The sequence below is a fragment of the Zonotrichia leucophrys genome, chromosome 1 (assembly GCF_028769735.1).
Source record: "Zonotrichia leucophrys gambelii isolate GWCS_2022_RI chromosome 1, RI_Zleu_2.0, whole genome shotgun sequence".
NCBI lineage: Eukaryota > Metazoa > Chordata > Aves > Passeriformes > Passerellidae > Zonotrichia > Zonotrichia leucophrys.
The window spans coordinates 15,242,321-15,264,504 of NC_088169.1; the positions used below are offsets into that span (position 1 = coordinate 15,242,321).

The following is a 22,184-nucleotide window of genomic DNA, read 5'->3' on the forward strand; positions in this document are numbered from 1 at the left end:
TCACCAGTCTCCTCAAGCTATGATTTGAAAGAAACCAGGATGGCTGCTGCTGTGTTTTTGTACAGTCTGATGCAATCAAATATGTGCTGAGGAGGACAGTCTCTGTGGAAAGCCACCAAGCTTCTGAGTGCTGCTCAGGTTTACACATTTCCCTGGCACTCAGATGAGCAGGGTTATTTAAACCCAGGTCATTTTAGATGGGAATGAGCACAGTTTGAGATTATGGTGTAGCTGGTTCATGGTTTTGAGGACCACAATTTTGGATTTAAGTACCTGCATCCCATTTGCACCTGAGGCCTCCAGATTGTTGGGGCCGTCCTTTAGTGGTAAGGAGCTCAACCCCAAGGTCACTCAGTGGGAACTGTGCTCATAAATCACTTAAGTGCATGTCAAAAATCACACTCCAAATTTGAATCTTCCAATTGCATATTGCTCACTGCTGAGAGTAAGTGGGTCTCTGTGCCTCTGCAGCCAGAGCCAGCAGCTGTGCTGGTAGAGCTGTGTGAGTGCTCCAGCAGGAGCTGCTGCTCACCTCTGAGAGGAGCCTTTCTGCCAAGCTGAGCTAAAGAAATGATTTCCACAGAAACTGTACATCATGGCCATGCAAATTCAAAACCAAAATATAATTGGTCTCTGGTGCCTGTGTTTTAACAGCAGGTGATTCCTCACAGCTTTTCCTTCTATTTCTCTGTGGAAACATATTCTTTTTCTTTTCAATTTGTATAGTCAAAAAACAATTTTCTATTTTGAAACAGTGCTGTGAGAAAGTTTAGTTCTCCCATATGTCTTCCAGTCAATCCCAATAACTCATTTCTAAATGCTCACTTGTCACAGATTGCAAATCAAGTATTAACACGACAGGCAACATGTTGTAACACTTTCATTTATGTTTTGAAGAAACCTGTCTATTCCTTGGAAAAAGATGGGCTTACCTTTGAAATCCTAATAAATGACAAAATTCTATAAACACAACATATATATATATATACTGGTTATATATATATACTGGTTATTGATATGAAAACATGTGTGCTGTAGATTTATGTATTAAAACTGCCCCACTACCTGCAGTAGCTTTGAAGAAGTGAGATAATGTGAAGAATTGAGCATATCCTGTACAGACCAGATGTCAGAATGCACAGTTTTCTGATGCAGTCAGTAACATGTCAAGTTAAATTAACAGCCTGTATATGATGTCTTGGCTTTATGCTTTTCCATCTCTGAGGCAATCCTCTGGGTTAGGTGCAAGACGCCTGTCAAATTTCCCAAGCTGATTAAGAACTCTCACTTTTCCATGGCAAAGGAACCATAAAACCTAGAATGAGACTTAGATATGCAGAAGAGGCTGCAGAGGATGTGGGTTATGTAAAAACTATGTTGGGTTTTGAGTTGGCAATCATTTTCTTACTGCCCTTTCCTTTTTCCTCCCATTTGCTGTATTTTTCAATATATTTTGCTTCATACAACGTGATAAAAATTTCAGGAAAAGTATTTGCAAAGTGCCCAGAGACCACTAAGTCTCAATTTAAATGTATTGAAAATAAAACCAGAGCCAACTTCTGTCTCATCTCTGTGTATATTTGCAGGGATGTGACCATTGTCTCAGGCCCACTCTTTTTACTGCACGTGCCAGAGTTATGTTGAAAGAAAACAGGGGGATGATTAGTACCAGAATTAATCATAGTTCAGTCGTGCTGTGATATTATCTGTAGGCATATCAGACATACACTATATTTATATGGAACAACACTCACTCACACATTATGAATTCTGTGAGAAGAAGCCATATGACCAGGAGAAAATAGCATTTTTAGAAACTGTAACTAGCACAGAAAGTCAAATGTGGGTTATTTGCAGTACAGACTGGGTAAAGTGGCAGAAGAGGCAGAACTCACGATGAATAAATTGGGTATTGCTGCTCAAATAGAGATAGCTGAGATTTCTTTTGTCTTTCTTGGAGAGGAGCAACTTCTCAGTGACTTCAAGATCACAAAGTTTGCTGCTAATGCACTGAGAGCAAAGAAATCAGACAGAGAGCTTAGGGATGGGGATTGCTTCACAGTTTGGCAGCACTTGGCTGTTCCAGCCCCACACTGCCCATCCCTGTTCCTGCAGTGCAGCTGTCCTGAGGAGCCACCTGGCTCCACACCAGCCTCACACTCGAGAAGAAGGAACTTCCCCTGCCTTCAGAGGCCAGCAGGGACCACTAAATGTCACTTCACCTGACTGGGATCTCTGGGCACGTCTCCTTCAGTAGCAGAGCAGCACACAACACGGGGTGTTACTCTCACAGAGCTTCAGCCTGTCCAAGTGCCCACAAGATTCCTGCAAAGTCCTGAAAGAGCTGAAATTACAGCAGAGCTATGTTCCTTTCCTGAGGCTTCCAAACAAACACAGATCCGGGCAAAGCCCTTACGCGTTCACCTCTAGGAAGCTTCTGAAGTAACTTTAATTGCAGTTTAGTTTATTCTCTGTGTAACTTTAATTGCAGTTTAGTTTTAAAGTGGGGAGCACATCAGGCAGCAGGGGAGCATCTACAGGATGATCCCTCCTCCCAGGGTGGCAGGTCAAGGGGCAACAGCCCTTTGTTCAAAAAGGGTCTGTACAGGGTTACACTGCTGCATTTTTCCCCTTTAACTGCAATAGCAGAAGCAGGTAGGTTGTGCTGCTGCTCTTCTGTGTTTCCCTGGCTACCACAGAAATGTGGTTGTTTTACTTTCCCCAGCCTCTTCTCGCTAGTAATAAAGTAAAGGAACAGTGTGTCCTTCAGCAATCTGAAGTGCTAAGAATGCAAAAGACTCTTTTCTGACAGTCTTTTGTCTTCTTATGCTTCTGAGTTTGCCATTAATAAAGATTGGTTTTTTCCCCCAAGCACTAATTTTCAAATGAATTGTGGTTTTGTCAGCTCTACTGATATAATGATTTAGTACAGAACACTGCCCAAAGGGTTAATGGTGAATCTAGTTAACTTACACTGTTGATTGTTGGTAGGATGTGGTTTGGGAATTCTTTTTTCTTTTTTGGTGCAGAAAAAAAAAGGGGAAATAACTGTTACAGTGAGATAAATCCCAGTCAAAACATATCGGTAAATACTGCATCATGGCAGTAACTCTTCAGGGAAACTAGAGGGCAAACTTCTAAAGTACTTAGAGCTCTGTAAACCTGCAATTAGATATCTCCTCAGCTTCCCAAAGAAACGCTAAGTGCCTCACTCCTTGGGGCTGGCATGTTTAATCAGCTAAATGCTTTCAAAATACTGCCCTGGGAGGGCTCAGGAAGCCTGCTGCATAAAAATAATAGTCATTGCTGTGTGTCAGCAGTCAAGCAGCTCCTATTGTAAGTCTGCTGATTATTATACCAAATATAACTGAGCTGTCTTTTGCCTATCCCTCCATTTGTCTCAAATTTTTGTGCCATGAATTGTGCCTTATTGACTAGAAATCACTGTGGGCCAAATAGGGGCTTATTATAATTATTATCTTTATTGTTGTATATGTGAGTATTGCTTAGCATCTACATGGGGCTTGGCTTCTGACCCATTCATAGAAATAATTTTTCATTTCCTGTGGGTCAGTCTTTGTGTCTGGGGGAAACTGGGTATACAGCTCATTTTTAGAGCTTGTAGCTGTCAAAAGGGATCTTGAAGGGCAGCATTAAAGTGTTTGGCATCACACACCTGAATGAAGGTGCAGATCAATGCAGCAGGAGACTGAGATGAGGCAGAGGCTGTGGAACCAGTTTGGGAATGCCAAGTTTATGTTATTCTGCAGATTTAGGCCCTGCTCTCAGCTGAACCACAAAGGAACAGGAATAGCTGGAGTTAAACCATACTATTTACAGTTTTAAAAATTGGATATTTCTCCTCTGATTTGGGAAGCTATGTCCAGCAGCTTCTGAATGTTAGGACTGTTGAGCAGGGATTAGGGTTTTTGAGTCTGTCAGACCTGAAATTGCTGACCCTTGGAAGCCCCCAAAGCCAAAGAGCAGCACCAGCCTCCTGGGCAGCTGCTGGGATAAAAACCTGGCCAGATCAGTTATGCTCAGTGCTCCATGTTGCATCAGGAGAACTGCTGAAAGAAAAATCTTTCCATAAAAAGTTATATTTTCAAATCACAAAACTTTCCCAGTGGAGAAATGTTCCATCAGAAAAACGTTGGACCATTTTGACTCTTGGCATACTCTAAGGTACAAAAACTCCTTGCATTTTAAATAAATTTCAGCAGCCTCAGCCCATGCCAACTCTCAAGCAACAAATCAAGCAAACTCGGCTTTTTCTCCAGTAATTATCCAACCTGATAATTCTCTTGTCATTTCACCCTTTTGCTTCACTGAAGGAAGAAAGGGTGTGTTTGCAGCACACCAAGATGCTGTTTGCTTCTATTTCCATTTCCCTGCAACTTGAAATTCATAAAAAGTCATGATCTAAATATATATATAATTTTAATCCCAAAGTAAGCATACACTAATAACCTCAAAATCAATTACCTACAGGATACACATGATTATACTTTGTTTTATAAAACTTTTTTTAACATAGTCGTTTCTAAAATCAACATAAAATATGCCTATTTTTCAGGCACACACATAAGTCAACAGTCTGCCTTGCCAAAGTTTGAGTACATGGTTTTTGAAAGTCTAACCAGTCAACACCCAGCGCTTAGACCTTTATTCTCAACCATTAAAATAGTATGAAAATGGAAAGCATTTGCAATAAAAAAATGAGTGGTAGAGCTAGGATCCTGGACAATATGTGAATTCCTATGGAAAATGAAATAAAAATCTTTGGACAGTATTAAAGTCTGATAGGAAGTGAAAAATCAGGCAGTATGGAAGCTAAGGGCATGTTTTTGACATGTTTATGTCTTTGTCATTGCATTTGAATTAACATACTGTACAGTCTGCCTTATAGTGTGTTGCCTGAATTTTATGATTCATAACAATTTTCCTCATACCATCTCATAGCTACAAAATTATGTGTGGTTGCAAAACAAGGACAGCAATGCTGAATCATCCTTTTTACATACCAGTAAGCCTCTGAAGTAGCCTACCTCGCTTTAAGTATAGGGGAAAAAAACTTGGTATTGATCTCTTAATATTTGTATATTAATAATCACTATTAGGCTTCATGTTCAGGCTTGACTGATTAACTGATGCTTATGTGAGTCATTTATCAACTCAATGTTATTTTATGATGTGCTTTTTGTCATTAAGTTCCTCAATTTCTTATGAATACGAAAAAGCCACAAATGTCAGCTGTCAACAAAGAACCAACAGCACCTTAGAAATGCCATTAGTGAGGGACTCCATAGGAATCAGCAGCATGCCAAATACTTCACTTTCCACCGTCTTTGTCCCTGCAGCTCTACCATCTCCGGCAAAAAAAAAAAAAAAAAAAAAAACCTTAACCTTTTGCTTACCGTTTCTTAATTTAAAAAATGCAAACAATATTTGAACCCTTCTCTGTATATGAAAACCATCCAGACACAAAGCAGTGCTGCTTAGCACTGGGCATGTGTCTCTAGAGGAAATGCCAGCTTATCCGGAGTTTGAAGTGGCAGCCAGCATGACAATAGCAAAAGACATGAGCATTCAGGTGTGAAATCATAGAACTTTCCCAGCAGCAGCATTTTGCTGTGTGATAGGTTGCATTTGGATTTGTGAGAATGTTTCATACATAATTTCAGGTAAAGCTTTAATATTTGATTGGAGAGCCAGCACAAATGAAGTGCCAGTGTAAAAGAAGTTCAAGGCCAGTGCCTCCTCCAGAATCTCTTTGGTGCAAAACAGCTTGAAAATAATTGCTCATAATTTAATTATGTAATACAGCTGTGCCTTTTAGACTTCACACGGCATGAGGCAGAACAATCTTGAGGGTGACAGCCCACCCCTAGAGTGACTTTTATTACACTCTTTGAGGGCCTACAACAGGACTGCCAAAAGGATTCACATGGAAGAGTCTTTCCCCTACTATAAAAATGCCAGTAAAAATAACATCATCTTTCTCCAAATTTCAGCCTCCCCAAATCAAGTATTTTTCTAGCAAAACAAAACCAGGTGGCCTGAATTTTCCAACAAAAGCACAAAATATCTAGGTGTTGCCATCTTATTGTAAAAGTCTCCCTTACCTTCTTGGTGATTTCTCATGGCCAGCTCCTCACAGCACTGACTCCTTCTTCATCTCAGTACAAACAAACCTCAGCCCTCTTCATAGCACAACCAACAGACTCTAACTCTCTCCTCACCACATTAACCTCCTCTTTTATAGCACTTGTCTTCTTATTGGACACAGCTGTGGCCTATTAAGGGCAGGCCTGTTCCTAATCTTTGGTTATTAGTACAGCTGCAACTCCTCAGGTATGAGACTACCTTCTGCACTATCTTTATTTTCTTACATTCTATCCCTCCACATCTGGGGATTTTCCATTTCCTGAGAATGAATCCAAATTTTTAACCTATCAGGCCCTTTTGTCAAGAGGCTTTGATTTGTTTGATTTACAGCTCTCTGTCCACCCCAAACAACATTTCTAAAAGCTTGCCACAGCTGTTCAGCAGCTCAAGTGCTCGATGCTGGGGGTCTGGTGCAGACACAAGCATTAAGATCATGATGAAGTTTTCCGTTCCAGGCTGCTGGAAGGTTTGCAAGGCAAACCCAAGCATGCCCATGTGTGCCAGGCACGGCTGGGGCTGCTGAGTCTGAGCTGAGCCAGGCCTGGGCTCTGCTGGGCCAGGATCCCGCAGCACTGGGTGAGAGGGGCTGCCACGAGAGGGGCAGCCAGGGCCGGGGAGCTGCAAAAGGGCTCTGGCAGGGTTGGGGAGCTGCAAAATGGCTCTGGTCCCCCCATTGTGCTGTTCTAAGTGGGATGTGAGAGGTGTGACAAGCAACTGCTCACTTTGAAAATTTAAAGAGGTTTAATGACAAAAATACAATGAAAGGATTGTATAAGGAAAAATTCACAGTGCTGGGAGCCGCTCCTTGTGGATACCATGTGGTTGGTTCATCTTCAAGATGGACGCTCAGTCTTTTATACCCCCAGGGGTTGCATCAGCCAGCCCTGGCTCCTCCCAAAGTCTCTCAGTCAGCTCTTCTTTGCCATTTATCAGTGGAAACTGCTTTCTTGTCACTGGAATGGAGATCAGGTGTTGCCATGCCTCACCCCCTAAGCACCAAGCTTTTCCATTCCCAGCTGCCCCATGCAAGGGACACGTGTGCAGCTTCTTTGTACCTGTCCTAGACAGCCCAGGCTGTCTGATGGCAACAATACAGGGGGGAAAGGGGACTATGGGGAGAACAGGACATCTAAACTACAACAACATAACTACACATCACTAAAGCTTTTCTTAATATTCATACAACAGTTATCTTTTAATTGCGAGAGCCAGTCATCTCATTATCCATATATAACAATGGCTTTGGACCAGGGCTTGGGAGCTGCAAAATGCCTTTGGTCCCCTGATTGTGCTGTCCTAGGTGGGATGTGAGAGGGGTTGGCTTTTTGGAACTGTAGTCCTTCTGGTGGGCTCCCTCACCATCCAGCCTGAAGGCTGTGGCCCCACACTCACCCGGCACTTCTGAAGCAATGCAGTGTGAGAAATAGCTACTTGCTTTTCATAATTTTAGAAAGGTTTATTAAACCTTATCAAAAATACAACAGAAGACTGAATAGAGAAAATGTTACAGGGCAGGGAGCAAAGGGTTTTCTCCACCATGTGCTCTCCCTCCCACACAATGGAGGTTTTGCCTTTTAACCCATCCCAAAGTTCTGTCCATAGACCCCTTCTTCACTGTCCAGTGGTGGAGATCTCTCCCTCAGATCCTGACTGGAGGTCAGATGTCACCACAGTGACAAGCCAACCCTGGCTGTCTCTTGTTAACAATGCAACAAGGTAAAACATAACTATAAATCTATAAAACTTTTCTTAACCTATATACATTATATTTGTCTGTAAATTGTGAGTGTCAATCATGGCATTACTCATCTCTCACAGCAGGAATCCCGTGGTGTGGCTGTGTAACAATCTGACCGCGTTTGATCTGGTTTCAGGGTACAGCACCAATAATGTGTTCCTGCCCTTACTCCGGCTGCAGACACCTCTGAGGTGTTCCCCCACATCATCTCTGGGCTGGGTTGCCAGGTGCTGGCTGCAGGGAGCCTCTGCAGCAAGAGCCCTCAGCACCATGCACATTTTTCTCCTAGCTGGAAACTTGTTTTCAGAGATATTCCCTGGCTGGAAAACCCCAGTCAGACAATTAACTCTCAGGGAGTGGATTTCATATTGCATCACTGCTCTCAGTACAAGAAAGATGTCCCATTGTTTTAAATGTCACAGCTTTCTTTTACTTCCTCTTTAATACTTTTATTGTTTATTTTGGGGTTTTTGTTTGTTTAATTGCTTTTCTGTACCGAATATTTTACCAATCATTATTTTATTTGTATTAACACTTCATCTGGTCCCTTCTGTACAGACCTTTGCCTCATAGACATCAAAATTACCACTCCATAATGGCTCCTAGCAACCTCTTTTCTTTTTGATCCTACTCCACCACCCAGGTGCATTGCTACTGGCTATTTTCCACTCTGTGCCTGCAAGCAGCTGGGTGGTTATGGTTATTATTGGAGAAATCAATGGGATTTGTTGCACCTCAAAGGAGGCAATAAACACTTTGCAGGATCAGCCATTAGGCTTTGGCTTCCTTACTGATGAATTTGCCACAATGATGATTACTGAAGTTTCACTGTCTGCTGTTATGGGGAATGAAAATGAAATACAATTAAACTGTCCAAGAAATCCCTCTCTAATCTCACTGACATAAACTTTTTGCTACTTAAGCTGTTTAAGTCATTTGGCTTCATTAACAGACAACTTGGGTATACTTGCTAATGTGGTCAGGATGACACTGACAACCGTGACCAAGCTGTTGAGTGATGCCTACACTGGAAATCAAATGCTTTTTAATGCAGAGATTATATAGGTGAATGAGAAGCACTTAACATAAACTCAGAGAACAATTTTCCCTATATTGACAAATAATTGCAAAGGGTAATAATTATAGGCACACACCTGCATGGACTTGGCAGAGCTTACTGAAGAGCTAGAAAGGAAAAAGGTTTTTATTTTTTTCCTTCAGAAGACACTAATTTAAAAGGTAGAAAGTGCTGCAGCATAGTTCTAATTAACAGAGGTAAAAAAAGCCACTGCAGCTCCTTATCAACAACTTTAATCACAGCATATGCTATATGCTGCTTAATCTTTGCTGGCCATTATGAATTACAAATTGCCTCATACAGTCCCAAAGCAACTGAAGATGGTTCTGCAGAATCTTTTTATAGGGGGGACACTTTAAGCTGTGAGAATTTGTAGTAAAAATGTTAATGAAAAGCAGAAAATTGAATTAAAACTTGAATTTAGTGTGAGGTAAGCATTTGTTACAGCCACTGTGCTTTAAACCTGTACAGGATAGAGAGAAAATGTAAAGAATAGCTCTAGAAAAAGTCATTGCAGAAGTAGTAATAATACAAATAACAGAAAGTATACTAGAATTTATATAGGGTTTCCTTTGTAATAGCATTTTAAAGTGCTCTGCATAATCAGTCCTTTAAAATTCAGTCTCTTTTTTAATTACTCAGATATGATAAACTTCAAAATACGTTTTACCAGCTTTATGAAACTGTTGATTTTTTATCTTTCTAGACAATGTATTTGTATCAGCATTTGTAGTGAATCCATTAGCTAAAAAACCCCCATGCTCATTAAGGTTCTATTTCATGTAAATGAGAACTGGCAGCCCAGCATAATGTTTTAGGCAGCTTTCTGATCTCAGCTAAGAAATGCCCAAACAAAAGTAAAATTATAAGTGGTAAGGCTAAAGAGATGTGGAAGTTCAGAACACATTTCCATGCTCGAGAGGCTGTAGTGTTTGTAGCCCGCTACAAATCCCAAAACTTCTGAATTAGTACTAGTCAAGAGATAGGGATATTTGTTTGTTTTTCACTGAAAAAGCTGCTATCTGAGGGGTTTGGTTTTTTTTTTTTTCACTTTTGGAACTGCTACTTATTGCAAGATCTTGGGCCACATACCTGTGGATCATTGGCATCGGGGTTCCACTTACAAAAAAAAGGCAACATAATAAATGACAGGTATCTTGTCTTTATGGACATTAGGTCTTTTGGAGAACACATATTTAGAATTCAAGTTGACCTGAAAGACTTCTATTTGACAGCTGTCATTTCAGAACCACTGAGTGAAATTGTGTCATTTCCAAGTTCCTTTGGTGCCAAATCTTTGTGTCAGTGCAGGTAACAAGAAATTTTGATAACAGTATAACACAAGGAATGTTTCCACCTGACTTTTCCTGTGTTAATAAAAGGGTCTATTGTGTCTGGCTAGACCTGCTGTTACACAGCACTTGGCTGCAGCTCCTTTGTGTGTGCACTACCGAGCTGCAAACAGAGAAAGGGTCAAAACCGTCCTTCACTCCCCAGGTCACTCTGTCTGAACCGAGATTAAATTAGAGAAAGAACATATGCATGTCAAAAGGAGCAGATGACTTTCAATTATTTCTTCATAGTGAAGATAGCAATGTTTGTTATTTAAAAGATTATTTTTGTGTTTTGGTAGAAAATATTTTTTGTCTAGTGTTCTTTGTCTGACAAATTGGAAGGATAAAAATTCTGACCTTTCTCTTTTTGGTTTGAAACCCTGCATGTATGTGTATGTGCAACCTACATTTCAGTTTTCAGTTGCTTTCTTACATATTTTTATTGACTGTAGGTAAAGGGCAAAAAAAACCAAAGGAGTTAAAAATAATTTTTTAAAAAGGCATAAATTTTTATCTTTCCAGGGAATTTTTATATTTCACAGGGACAATGCTCAGAAAATATAATGAGAGAAAACATATTTTAAAAGACATATGATATATGCTCAGGTATATGACAGCTGCTCTCATTATCCTGACAGAAATATAACAAATGTGTTGAAATAATTTGTAAAAAAACCACGCAGGAAATTAAAATAGTTGAATTTAAAGTAGGATCTTTCATTTAGTCAACCAGATTGTTGGAAAGGAGTAAAGGGATGAACTCCCTCCCCTCTGCAACTTAAAACATCTCTCTGGCATCCCATCACAGTATTAATATGTTAACCTGGAGCACATTTGACTTCCTACTGCTTCCTCTGGCATCTGTGTGGACATTGATCTTGATATGACATAAATATTAAAGGAGTTGCATGGGAGAAGCTGACTGCAGCAAGGGCTGCCCATCAAAGGGAAGTGAGGGGAGAGGAATTAAAGCAGATCCCCTGGCACTCCAGGTTACTGTCTCCAAAAGGTCAAGGCTTTTACCAGATGTGCAGGAGAATTAGAGAGTCTAAGGAGATAGTCTGGCTTTATTTCACCTTGACAATTCACTAGAGCAATGAAAAGAGACATGTCCCTGGGTTTACCTTTTGCCCAGGTTTTTCCTTCTGTAGAGCAGTGTGTTTGTAATTCTAGGCTAATTCTGCTTCAGACTCACAGACGTTCACGACCTCTGTCCCCTTCTTACCTTACTGTAACTGATACCCTTTTCATTCCCAATGTGCTATCTGCTGGGAATGGCCAGATGTCTTTTAAATGACATAATGGCAACAAAACTCTTTCCTAGGACTCCTAATTCCATAAGAAGTCATTACCTGCATTTCCCACTTGCACTTTTGGAGGGGCATTTTTAAACCCTTTTTATCAATTTTTCCAAATGTAGAATTTTCCCCAAGCAGCCATACCTGTTGTTCTGTGTGCAATCCACCTGGTATGTAATAAACACTTTCAGTCGTTAGAGTGTGGATGACTTAAATCATGATCCACAGCCTGGCTTAACAGTATTGTGAAGACAAGGGCCAGTTCACCAACTGTGGACTCCCTGTCTGCTCCCAAATAGAGCTCTCCTTGCTGCCTCTTTTTGAGGGTTGCATTTATGGCTGAGGTAGTGGTGAGTAAGAGATCTATAAATGGGTTCTGGTGAGGAGTAAACATCATGTGGTCGTTCACTTTGGAAGCTTGTTGAGTGGGAGGCATTTACTGAACCTTGGTGCACTTGCTGTAATCACTGATCTTCTTCGAAGTGCTAATGTCTCTTTCATCCTGTGTAAAGCTACTTCTTATAAAATAGGATGCCTTAACAGAATTTTGGGGTTAAATATATAGGGCTGGGAACTACTGAAATAAACAAAAAAATTATTCAGTGCTCAAGTGATTTATGCATATTCTTTAATTATATAATATTAGCACCAAATGTGGTCATTTTATTGCATATATGGAGATACAGCCAAAATCTGGAGGGATTTCATATTTCTTGTTCTTTCAGCTAGCATGCTCTCTAAGAACAGAAAACACTGACAACTGGAACTACTAGTGTTTTTTAAAGAATAAATATTTTGTGTTCTTGCTGTTAACTAGTTGGGTGTGTTCAGAGAATAAAAGGGAAATGCAGCATTAAAAACTGTAATTTTGAAAAAGGAAAAAAAAGTGAGATTTTTGCAATTCATTTCTTTATTTGCATTTATTTTTGAAGCTGCATCTGTGTTGAACAGCACATACATTAAATAATTTCTTATACAAAAATAGCTACTGCTTTTTTCTGTGGTCAGAAACCTCAGGGATCCAGTCTTTTTTATTCCAGAAAACAACACTGGCATCCAACCGACTGCAATCACAGCCTTGCACATTCTCACTCAGGAATGGAGAAGGTCTTGAGGGCTGAAAACTCCTCTAATTCCATGATTCAAAGTGTTCCTGAGCATGTACTTATGTCCACCCTTAATCAGGACAACATTTAAGCATTTGTTCTCAAGTATATTCTGTTTTTAAATGCCTGAGGGTTGTTTGGGGCGAGGTTGATTGGAGCAGCGAGGGAGTCTGGTGATAACCTGCAGCAGCTGAAAGAATCACCAGAGAACATAACTGTGAGCATTGCTAATGTACCATAAGCAACCTATTTTTGAGTTTACAGGCTCCCATGGCTCTCTGGAGGAGTTTGTGCTCTAAAAATAACGTGCCTTTGGGAGCTGGGACAGGGAGAATTGCAGCTGGCCAGTGGGAGGTCTGAGTGGATTAGAGCATCACAGGGAGATAATAGAGAGTCCACTGACTGCAAAGGGAGCTCAGGTAGTAATTATAAGCAACCAGAGAGCAGAGAGTATACCTGAGAGAAAGATGATACTGTTACCAGGTGTTAAAATAGCACCACTTGCAAGCAGCAGGCTTTAGACAAGATTTTAGAAAAGTGGGCTTGATCTTCCTCAGCACCTGAACCCCATGGAAATATTTATCATGGCCATTTGGTTTTTGTTTATTTTGGGTGGCAAGTGGCATCATTCTTGGGAACTCTAGTTTGTGGGGTTTTTTGCTCCTCCTGCTAACTAGCTACTCCTGTAGGCACATGGTCTCCTAGAAGGTTGGGTTTCCTTTGGTTGGAGCTGCTGTGTCCCAGTTGGGACTGGAAGAACTGGACACAGCAGGTCTTTTGGTGGTCCATTGCCTAGTGAGAGACCTGAGTCATGGAAGGAGGGGAACAGAGAGGTGCTTGCTTGGCTGGATGGGACGCAGTGCCGCTTTGGACCTTTCAGTCCTCAGATCATGAAGGTGTTAAGGGATATTGATTTCAATGGGAGCTGAAGGTCAAAGGTGTGGGAACTATGAGGAAACAAAGAAAGGACAAAAAAGTATTAAAAAAGATGGAGCATGTGACCAAAAGTAATCCCATCAACCAGATTACTTTTCTTATTAGCAACACAGTTATACAATTTATAGCACCTTGCTGTTTTAGTTTGTAAACTCACTGATGGCTCCATGGCCAGGCAAGGGCAAGAGGGCCCTTGCACATGGCCCATGAATCCACCTTGGCCCTCATGAGTAGAGAACAGCTTCCCCTGGGACAAGCAAAGCCTCTGCCACACTTACAGACTGCCTGACCCCCAAGACCACCTCAGGAAAACACTCCAATGTCCTGCTCAGGTCATTGCTCAGGGCCATGTCCAGTCAGGGTTTGAGTATCTCCAAGAATGGAGATTCCACAACCTTCCTGGGCAACCTGGACTAGTGTTTGACCACCCTGATGGTAAAAGTTTTATTTCCTATCTAGATGAAATTCCCTTTATTTCAATTTGTGCCTTTTGTCTCCTTTCCTGTCCCTCAGCACAGTGGGGAAAGTCTGTCTCCATCCTTTTGTACCCAAAAGCTTTGTACACACCTTCTTTGTATTACCATGATCCCTGGGTGCTTGATGTGCCCAGCACAGGGCAGCTGTTGTGAGGAACTCAGGAAGTAAGGACAGATAAAACTACTTAAAGAAGATAAGCATGTAGCTCCCATGCAAGGCAGATGCGTCCTCCAGAGTGACACCTGCAGAAAACACAGCCCTAAATCTAAAATGATGAATCTGCTAGAAGGATACAAAAAAATATAATGCAATCCTGAAATCCAGAATGCTAATTACAGCTGTCCATCATGCCACAATCCACCCACGATGTGTTTGGAGGCAGAACCTGTCACTGGCCTCTTTCAGCAGAAGGATCAGAAAGCGCTTGTGATGCTGAGGACCACACTGTGCTCAGATTTGCCTGCTGTGCCCCTGCACAATCTTTCTCCTGATCCCGGGCTTGAGCCCTTGAGTTCAGGCATAGCCAGAAATGTTTTATTCACATACCACTTGAAAACAGCCACCCTGTATACTCAGGAACAGGCACAGAAGAGTTTGAAAGAGAAAGGAGGATAATCCTGAATGCTGAAGCACATGGAGAGTGTGTGTAGGCAGGAGGTAATTATATAGGACAGGATTACTTGTGCGTGTGTATCCCAGGGAGCCATCAAATACAGCCCTAAAGTTGGGTTTTGTTTTTGAGAGCAGAAAGAGAAATACCTTAAATTACCTGACTGGAAGGAAATTTCAGCTGAAACAGAGCAGTGCATTGCCTTACTGAGCCCAGCTATGAGATGGCCCTGTTGTTTGATTGCTAATGGCCACAGAGTGTTGGTAGCACTACTTGTGGTGCTACGGCCACTTCATGGAGGCAATGACTGCCCCTCACTCTCTTTCTAGACAAGTTAATTAACATTTGATTTCTTTATTTAAAGGTTACCATCACTTTCAAGCAGTCAGTGTAAGCAGTGCAGGGTTTCTCTTAACAGCACCTCTCTTCTCCAGGGAAGAGTTTCTATTGAAAGCAAAGCCATCCCAGCCTTTTGAATATCCCTCCACTGTTTGCTCAAATGTGCACAGCCTGCATGTGTTCAGGAGCAGAGCAAAAACTCCCTTCATGTAACACATTGTGAATATAGAAGGTTGTCATTTTTTATTCTGTCCTGTGACTTTTTCTCTGTTTTCTAAACGTTTATTGAAGGTTCATGAGTTCAACAAAATTTACCAAAAGTAGACATATTCCTCCACTTCAAATACTTATATCTTAGCTGATTAAACATGGTTGCTGAGAAAGTTAGTGTCTTGACCTTTTGAGAGTTAATTGAAAAACCTGTTTTCAGGTTTTCAATATTGAGCTGTCTAGAACCACTGATATCAACAGCAACCATGGTATTTCTTAACTTCAAAGAGAGCAGAAATTGGCCCTATGCTGGGCTTCAAATTAGCTGTGACTGTGCAGAAAAAAGTCTGTAGATGGGTTAAAGGAAATTGCTCATCACTCCCCAGACAGAAGCTAAGTACCCCCTCAACCTTGCTTTAAATAAATAAAGAAATAAATGGGAAAAGAACACAAAGGATACTTTGCTACTATTTCTAGAATACTGTCCTTAGTGCTGGTCAGTCATGAGAATTAAAGCAGAAATAGGGAGAAGTGGAGCTGTGACAAAAGTAGTTACAGAAAGATAAACACTACCAAAAGAAGAGGGCTGAAAATTCCCAAGGACCATTCAGTTTGGATGGAATCTCACCAATAAAGACTCTAATGGGTAGAACAGAAAAGGCAAGAGAAGAGGATAACCAAAGCAATAAAAAAATTAAAAATGCACAGACATATATATGTCTATATAATTAAGTAATATTTAATGGTAAAATTAAATACCATTTTGATTTTTATGAATTGATGCATGCCTGCTCCCTGCAGCAAAGCCACACTGCTGAGCCACAGGGCAGGATTTGCCTCCTGTGCCTGCTGGAGCAGTGGCAGAGCTTTCCTGGGGCTGAGCCCCACTCAGGGTCTGTGCAGGGCTGGACCTGCCTGCCCCAGGCTCTGCGGGATGGGATGGGATGAGGTGGGATGGGATGGGATGGGATGGGATGGGATGGGATAGGGCAGAGCCCCAGCGCCCTGTACCAAGGGCAAAACTCAAAGCTTTAAAGGCCTCAAGTCTTGACAGAATCATGAAGTTTCATCAGACAGAGATCTGGAGAGGAGGTGGGAAAAGCTACTGGATCACAAAGATTTGTATTTCCTAAGCCTGGCTGTAAACCAGTGCTGTAAGAGAAGGAAAAATTGCAGGTGTGTGTCGTCCCCCTCACAGCTTTTTCTGCATGATCTGAAAATACCTGTGAGTGCACTGATAATGATTAATTTCTGGTCTTGTATTTGTTGTACAGGTCTGACAAATGAAACAGAATGGATTCCAATGAATGGAGAAAATTTCAAATATTTTATATATTTGTATGAAGACTACGAACTTCCCAACTCTTCAATACCCCATAAGAAGCATCTTCTTTGTACATTTATATCAATGTTTTCTCCTTGTCCATTTTGTTTAACATAGGAAAGTAGTGCTGAAATAAAACAGAACAAAGCAACTAGCAATGAATATGTGTATGTACAGGAATGATTTTGACCTGAGAATGGGGAGTAGTGTAATTTGAAGTTTGAGCAAAAATAGAAAAAACTTAAAATAATTACATCATTATTTTCGATTAATTTGGTTTCTTTCTTTTTGAAAAATGTCAATGTGTACAAAAGAGTTTTTAAATTAATTCACAAAGAATAAGTGAATGATATAACATCTTATGTTCTGCTGTGAGCTCCTAGTTATAGAAGAGGAATCATGTATCATGTGTCATAAAGGAAATGAAAATATTAAAAGCAATGGTCTTTCTGGTGAGTTGAGCTAAATTCTTCCTTTGTTGTAGAGACAAAGTATTTCTTTTCCTCTGGAATCTAAAATGCACTGCTGTTCTGATACTTATGCATCGCCTTTATACAATGAATATACAAGATGTGAGGTAGCTGACAGAAAACTGCAACCTTTATTCAAATAAAGAGTCATCCAGCCTTGATGGAACATGTTCATGAATACAGCTTGAAGGATCATTATCTTCAAAACTCAGATCAAAAGGGGACACTGGAACATGGATGCTGGGCTAAAGTAAAGTGTGATCACAGCACCTCTTACACAGAGTGATTAATCGTTGATGCTTGCAGTATATGGACTGTACATAAAAGAACACTGATGCATATTCCATTTTTGGAAATGAGATCTTATTGTAAGAGAAATTTAATACACTGTGTCTCCATGGTCTCTTTTATGTTACTTGCTGTAAAGGGTTATGAGGAGCTGTTTTTAATAATATTCTTCTAATGTTGATTGAAACTATTCTACATACTCTGAAACTCTCTGCCTGGCTCTTGTTTATTCAAATAAAATAAAGATAATTATTCTGGTTAGAAAACAGATTTCAAGTTGAATATTACTTACAATGACATCCATCTAATTCTTGTTTGCTCTATCAGATAATACCAGAGCTAACTGAAATGATTTTTGAATTTTAAGTTTCCATATATTTGCATTACTTTGTACAGGAAATTAGAAAGGAGCTGTACTCTCTGCAGCTCAATTAAAATGACATTATTGTACTTTTTGCTTTGAATATGCAATATCAACATTGCTTACTGTCCTGCTTCATCCTTATATGCTCTGATTTCCTTTAATGCATTTCTTGGAGGTGAGCATCCCTGAAAGACAGGTTGAAATGGAAATGTCAAGAGATGGAATGTATCAGGGACAGCTTTCATTTACATCACAATGAGGTTAACATGTCTGTTAAATCAAAAATGAACAGTTTTCCCCAACACTGCATTATCAGTCACTGATATTGGACTGCATTGTTCCTGCCAGTCTGGAAATGATAAAAAGGAGAAAACACATTGATCCAAAAGCACGCTGAAGGTGAGATGAGTCAGGGCCTTGGCTTTTGTGTTCTTTACTTACTTAAAAAATACTAATTTCAGAGAACTGGGGGAAGATGAAGCCTCATTTCCCTCCTGCTTTTATAGTTAGGAAAATTCACAGTGTAAATTCCAGGGGATGGAGAGAGTTGGGGCCACATCCCAGTCTTCACACCTGATTGTGTAGGTGAAAGAAAGAACACCTACCCCTGACAGAGGAGTGTGGTTCTTTTGCCAGATTTCAAATCCTTGCTTCCAAACAGAGGGGTACCACTGGGGGCCACTGAAGCATCTTCAGAGTGGTGAGGGACCAGTCAGAGGCAAAGGATACTTTTTCTGAACTTTGTCTTTATTTTAAATGACAATTTTTACACTCCCTTGAGACTGACAACTCGTGGGGAGTGGGGATCAGTGAGAACCCTGAGTTAAGTCTAAGGACTACAAGAAATCCTTTATAGAACATGAAATTAGGAACCGAGCACTAGGAAAAAAGGAGTCTGTGAAAATTCTCTGTCTCAGCTAGCAAATAGTTTGCAGCTGGCCTGAACCATTTGTGCTAGTGAGGTTATTTTTCATCTAAGCCTTATTAAAGGTTCTGACTGTAGGGTGCACACAGGCCAGTGAAAGCTGTCCCAGGCAGCTCTGCAGCCTAGTGCTTCTGGCATGGGACATTCCATCCCCCAGATGTTAGAGCCTGGCACAAATTTAGGGGAGGACTGAGGTCTTACAATGCAGAATGAGCACACGTAATCACAGATCATGCTAAAATCATGACCTGTCCTGAGGTCACAAGGGACTCTGTGGGAGTGAGCCAAACTCACTGACAGGGTCAGTGTGTGAGCACCTCCCTGATGACCACCCCTAGAGAGTGGAGCCAGAGCAATGGCTGCACCAAAGCAAACACAGAGAGAAAAGCTCCCCTCCACCCCTGTGCTTGACCCTTCCACAGCAGACCCGTGACACAAAGCAAAATGATGGATTTCAGTGCCATCTCTGTGCCTGGTCTCCTTGTGGAGCTGGTGTGAGAGTGAATCAGAGGGACAGTTTCTGCCCCTGTGTCACCAAGCACTGGGCATGAAAGCTGGGGGACAGTTTCCTTTGTTAACTCCCTACCCAGAGCTCTGCATTGCAATTTTTTTTTTCTCCTAATGCCGAAAAAGAGATTTTGTTAATCTAAGAGGAATTGCTCAACAATGTTGTGGCAAAATGTTCTGTTTAAAAAAACAGAAATAGGTGTCATGCAGTGCCCACAGCAAAGGGTTTAGTCTAATGAGGCAGCAAGACCCCAACACAACTGGAAAGAGATCTTTAATCACTGGCTAGTGAACAAAACCACACTTTAATGATTTTTCTGGTTATCTGCACAGAAAAATCCAAACACATTTAGCTTAGAGGTAAAGATAGAGGTAAAATAATAATTACTGTTCTTGAAAATTTTGGGGAGTTTGAATGTATCTCCATTGGTTACTCTGGTTTAATCACTTTCAGTTAAAAGATTATATTGCTTCTGCATTTCTGAGGCAAATAGTGTTATTTGTCTTAAAACTCTGGAGGCTTGGATTTATGCATTAATTTGAATTATAGAATTAAACTGGCAGTTTTATCTTTTCTGTGGTGGTGTAAGCTAGTAGTAGAATCAGGCAGTTAAAAAAACCCCAAACCAGTACTTCCCCACTGTACTGCTTTACATATTGTATCAGTAAAACATCTATAGTTATATGCAACTGTGTTTATGGATGTGAGTTCCCCAAATCAGATTCTGGAGGGTTCACTGGGTTCAATGGCATCTCACCAGGACTGTGCTCAGTGTACTCACAAGGGTGATGAAAAAGGTCCTTTTATTTATCTCTTGTTTTATGCAGTCTGTAAATTATTTATGTGAAGGGATTAAAAAATCTGGCCCTTTGACCATTTTTTATCATAAAAAATTGATGTTGAGAGAAGAGAATCACGGAAGAGGATCCAAGAAAAATAGTTGTATCTTTTCTTTAGCTTTAGGGGCAAAATATTGAAACAATTTTCTTTTGCCCTTGTGACTAAGTCCCAGTTTCTCTAATGTGTGCATGTTTAATTCGAGTGAGTTTTTGCAGATTAAATAATGGACTTGGATAAAAGATCCTAATTTTGGTATATGGGCTGCCTAGTACTACTGGTGCATAAATAATTACAAAGAAAACTTCCCCTAAAGCCAGGTTTTCAGTCCTCAAAAAATACTGCAGCCCCAAGATGAAATATTCCGTAGAGACAAAAAAACTGAGGGTTGGATATAAGATCAGTCAAACCTGGTAATATCAGTTCTCCTGTGTCTTTGGCAGAAGTTTCAAGCCATTTATAAAGTAAGCCCACCTATCCATATGTTCTATTTACTTCCCACTACATTACTTTGCAGTAATCTGTGAGGTGGATGCTTTCAAAGGCATCCTGCAGAAGACTGGTGGCTGACTGAAAGTGTAAGTGAAGTGAGAGTTCTCTGGCCCTGATACCAACTGTGGGTTTCTTAAGCACTGGTTGATGGTAAATCTTGTCTGGTAACTAATCAAACTTGATTCTGTCTGGATATCATACTGTGAAAAGGGATTTAGTCCACTGTATCTTTAGTGAAACTGGGATTAAATTTGTCTTTCTTACAGATGCTGCATCCACAGTGAATGTTTTTTACAGGTACTGCAATAGTTTCTGTTGAGAATGATCTTCACCTGATACAGTGGTACTTCATTTCCATCTAATACCCTCCTAGCTGAGCAATTGCAGAGTTTTAGTGGTCCATAGCACATCTCCCTTCCAACATGAGACTGGGAATCCAAGCCCTGGATCTTCTATCCTTAGCACATAGCTGTCAACCCTGTGAGGCAAGTTTGGGCACAAGGGGCAGGATTCACACATTTTTTTGGGCATGAGGAGGATCCATATGAGTAGATGCCATGGGCTGACACTGGCCAGCTGCCAGGCACCCACCAAAGCAGCTCACTCAGTGTGCTCTGCAGCTGGACAGAAGAGAGAAAACATAATGAAGGGTTCATGAGTTGAGGTAAGGACTGGGAGAGATCACTCATCAAGTACCATCAAGGGCAAAACAGGCTCAACTTAGAGATATGAAGTTGAGCCTGTTTTGCCCTTGCTAGCTGATTTTGTTAGCTGATTTTGCTAACAAAATCAGAGTGGGATAATGAGAAGTAAAGTAAACCCTTAAAAACACCTTCCACCCACCCCTCCCTCCTTTCAGCTCCACCTCCTACTCCAGCAGTGCAGGGAGACAGGGAATGGGGTTATGATCTGTTTATCTCCCATGGCTTCTCCCTCTGCTCAGGGAGAGGATTCATTCCCTTGCTGCATCCTGGGGTCCCTCCCATGGCAGAGAGCTCTCCATGAACTTCTCCAGCATGAATCCATCTCATGGACACCAATCCCCCTCACACTGCTGGGGTGTGGGTCACTCTTCCACGGGGTGCATCCCTCCAAGGACAGGTTCCTCCAGCCTGGGAGCAGGGTCCCTCTCTCCACAGGTCTCCCACAGGATCACAGCCTCCTCTCAGGCATCCTCCTTCTCTGGTGTGGGGCTCCCCCATGGGCTGCAGGTGGATCTCTGCATCCCTGTGGATCCCCATGGGCTGCAGGGGCACAGCTGCCTCTACCAGGGGCTGCAGGGGAATCTCTGCTCAGCATTCAGAGCCCCTCCTGCCCCTCTTTCTTCACTGACCTTGGTGTCTGCAGAGCTCACTTGTTCTCATCTCGCTCTTCTCTGGCCAAAAATTACAACTGTGGCACAACTTTTGTTTTGATTTCTTAAATATGTTATCACAGAGATGTTCCCACCATCTCTAATTGGCCCAGCCTTGGCCAGCAGCCTGCCCATCTTTGGACTCATCAGCGATTGGCTCTGCCAGACATAGTGGAAGCTTCCAGCAGCTTCTCACAGGCATTTCTGTGGCCTTCCTGCTACCAGGAAAGCCAGGCTAATGCAAATCCAATACAGCAGATCAACACGTCAAGTGCAGGAGGATAGTGCAAGAGGGATGAGCCACAGAAAATGAGATCTGGAAGGTGGG

At 41.3% G+C, this 22,184-nt stretch overlaps 1 protein-coding gene across 2 annotated transcripts in view; it reads left to right on the top strand.

Moving 5' to 3' along the window:
• Positions 1-16,669, top strand: part of SMPX (small muscle protein X-linked) — a 41,939-nt gene extending 25,270 nt beyond the window's left edge. For both annotated transcript variants that reach the window (XM_064706917.1, XM_064706868.1), the window contains exon 5: positions 16,569-16,669. The gene's annotated coding sequence lies outside the window, so the exon portion shown is untranslated. The remainder of the gene's footprint in view (positions 1-16,568) is intronic.
• Positions 16,670-22,184: the final 5,515 nt, after the last annotated feature.